Genomic DNA, 3371 nt, shown 5'->3' with positions numbered 1-3371 from the left:
CTGTCTTGTTTCATCCATCCCTGTCCCCTTCCAGTGGGGAGGTCTTGGTGTGCAGTTTCTGTTTTGGCAGGATTTTCAGGTTTGGGTTTTTTTAAAGCCAGCAGTAGAAACATTGCCCTCCCTCCAGCTCCTGTGTTTCAATTAGGAAAGAGCAGATTGCTGGTGGCTGGGGGGAACAGGGAAGATTGATGGGGTTTCTGCAATCCCATGGGAGTTCCCTGGCAGGCTCCTGGGAAACTGCTGAGTCCTGCACGGATGAACCTCACCCTCATGGTAACAGTTCTGTTTTGCCTAAGGAGGTATCAGGAGTGCCACCATCACTGTCATCCAGGAGCATTAGGAGATCTTATAGATATGCCCTTGAATGCCTAAAAATAGAGAACAAAACCTCCAACCCCTCTGCACCATTTCCCAGGGGGTTGGGCTTTTGCTTCGACGTTTTGACAGGACAAGAGGAGGTTCAGGTTAGACATCAGGAGGAATTTCTCCATGGAAAGGGTTGTTCAGCATTGCCCAAGGAGGTGGTGGAGTCCCCATCCCCGGAGGTGTCCAAGGAATGACCGGATGTGGCACTCAGGGCTCTGGACTGGTGGTATTTGGTCAGTCAAAGGTTGGACTCAGCCCTGGAGATCTTTTCCAGTTCTAATTATTCTGTGATTCCCTCCCCACATCCCATCCTGCTGACTGCTCCATGCCCTCTGGCCCTCTGTGCCCGTTCCTGACTGCTGGAGCTGCCTGTGTGCTCTGCATTCCCTCCTCTCTCCAGCCCTGTGTCTGTGATGCTTTTCCTGGCACCCTTCCCAAGTTCTCTTGCTGCCAAGTCAGACTCAGTACAAGCGTCTTGTATTCCCTTTCAAATCCTTTCCTATCGTGGCAAATAAACCCACTGTCCTCCACACACACACTCCTGATATTATCCTTGACAGCTCTTCACTTCTGGCACTCAGCTGCTGCTTAATCATATGGTTTCTTTCTCTGAGTCACCTCATGTGCTCTTGCAGCCAAGAGCTTGACTTTGATTTGGCAATGTCACGGCAGGAGCACGTCCCTCGGGATCCCATGGCTGCCCCGCATGTCCCACTGTCACCAGCACGCTCCTCTGTGCTCTGCTCCGGGCCGGCACCGGTGCCTCTGGAGAGCAGGACCATCGCCTCCCCTCTGCCTTCCCGCACACACCACCGGCACCCTGCTCCACCCCGCTTTTCCCGATTTTATCATTTCCCTGCTGCTTTGCAGGGTTTCTGTTCTTTGCACAGAGCGACCTGCCTGACCTTGACTCCCAGGTAGCCCTGGCGCTCAGATCCCTTCTCCAAACATCCTTCCACTGAGGCCCCTCTCCCCCCACGCTCTCGTCCTCGTGACATTTGCAAAGAGGGGGCAAGCAGAGCAAACCAAACAACTCCAGCAAATATCGCTGGAAAAGGGGAACTAACGCGATGTGCAGGGAGCACCGGGAATAACCTGGCTGCCTTCCGAGCCCTGTCCTTCCCCTGACCCCTCCTGCCGCACGTCTGCTCCGCGCTGCGGGCCCGGCACGGGACCCCCCGCTCCTCCCCAAATCCCCCGTGTACCTACGGAGCGATAACCGAGCTCTGCTCCTCCTTAGGAAAACAACCGGAGCTTCCCAGAGGAGCTGTTTGCAGACAACGCTGCAAAACCGCTTCCCCGCGCCGCTCTTTGTACTGAGCAAATAAAAGGGCAGCCTAAAGCGAGAGGGCTGGGATAAAAGTTGGATTTCTCATTGTCCAGGGAATGCTGCAGGTGTGGACGCACCTATTCACCCTCCCAGCCCCTCGGCCGGTCCCGCTTTGTGCGAAGAGGGTGTTGGTGTTTATTGCCTTTTTCCCCAGCTGCCCACTGGCACGGACTTTGCTCCTCCGGGCTGGGATTTCTAAGCAGCGGGAGGCTTTCCACGTGTGTTTGAGAAGGTACAAAGCCTGCCGGAAAACAATGGAAATAGCTGCCTTATGACTGCTGCGTGTCACGCACTCGGTTCTTGCCCGTTCGTTTGTCCTTGGAGCTGCTCGCGCCGCCTGGAACCTGATCCCGAGCGGTGCCGGGCGCTGGGGCTGGCACGAACACCGGCACCGTGCCATGGGGACAGACACGGCCGCGCTCCGGCCCGGCCGGAGCTCCAGGCCTCGGGCAGGCGCTGACGGACCCCTCTCGGCCCACCGCAGCCCGGAGCCACCGTGGATGTGTGGAGCGGGCCGTGGGTTCCATGAGGAGTGGGGGGTTCGTGGGGGCTTCCTGCTGGGAGGAAACAGCTGCTTCAGAGCTGTGTGCGGTGGGAGCAGCTTCTCCCGTGCTCTGCTTCCCACAGGGTCCCGGCCTGGGAGCATCTCGGCTGGCTCAGCATGGCCCTGTCTGGTTCTCCACACCTCCAGGACAGGATCTCCGTCGGACAGGCTCCCGATGTGCAAGCTCCCCTCAGACCCCAAGGACAGGATCTCCTTTATTTCCCCTACGATAGTCTCCCCTCAGCCCCCCCCGGACTGAATCCTCTCATCCAGAGGCTCCCCTTTGTCCAATCTCCCTTCAGGTCGCCAAGCACAGGATCGCCTCCATTTCCCCCAGCACTGGATCCCCTCACCTGCTCCTTCAGGACAGGCTCTCCTCAGCCCCCTCCAACAACAGGATCCCCAGGACTTGATCCCCTCTGGGACAAGCTCCCCTCAGCCCCCCTCAACCACAGCATCCCCAAGACTGGATTCCTTCAAGTCCCTCCGGCCAAGTCCCCTTGAGCCCCTCCTCAGCGGGCACAGCCGCGGCTGGCCGAGATGCGGCAGGCTCCGTTCCCCCGTCCCTCGCTGCGTGCTGCCGCCTGCCTTCCCCCCTGCCCTACCCCGCGCTCCCCCCTCGCTCGCCGCCCGCGGTGATCCAAGCTGAGCTCACGGCCGCGCCTCACGACACCCTGGCCCGGCACGTCAGCCCTGCCATCGCGTGAGAGCCGCCGCCCGCCGCCGCCCCCCCGCCCGCCGCCATCACGCACGGCGGGAACAGCTGCCGGCACGGCTCGGCCAGACCCCTCTCCCAGACCCCGCTCCCAGCCAAGGCGGGCCCTCGCCAGCTCCTATTAATGCAGATCTTAATTAATGACCCCCGCGGGGGGCGAGCCGTCCTTCACACGCAACACATTTCCCCCCCCCCCCCTTCGCCCGCGCCTGGCGTGGAAGCACGAAGAGGTTAAAATGGAGGCGGGGGCGTGAGGCGATTGCCAAGGCGGGATTAGCGCGGCTCGGAGCTCGGCACGCAAAGGGGGACGGGGCACGGTGGCCACACGCGAGGGACCCGAGGTGACACGCGTGGCATCGCCGTGCAAAGCCGGGGGGTCGACGGAGGGCACCGGGCGCCCGTTCGGGCGCCCGGTG

This window comes from Corvus kubaryi, unplaced genomic scaffold, assembly GCF_017639235.1.
Source record: "Corvus kubaryi isolate FWS band 111438036 unplaced genomic scaffold, C.kubaryi_AGA036_p1.0 37397, whole genome shotgun sequence".
Taxonomy (NCBI): domain Eukaryota; kingdom Metazoa; phylum Chordata; class Aves; order Passeriformes; family Corvidae; genus Corvus; species Corvus kubaryi.
The sequence above is the reverse complement of the archived record's forward strand: the minus strand, read 5'-3'. Positions refer to the sequence as shown.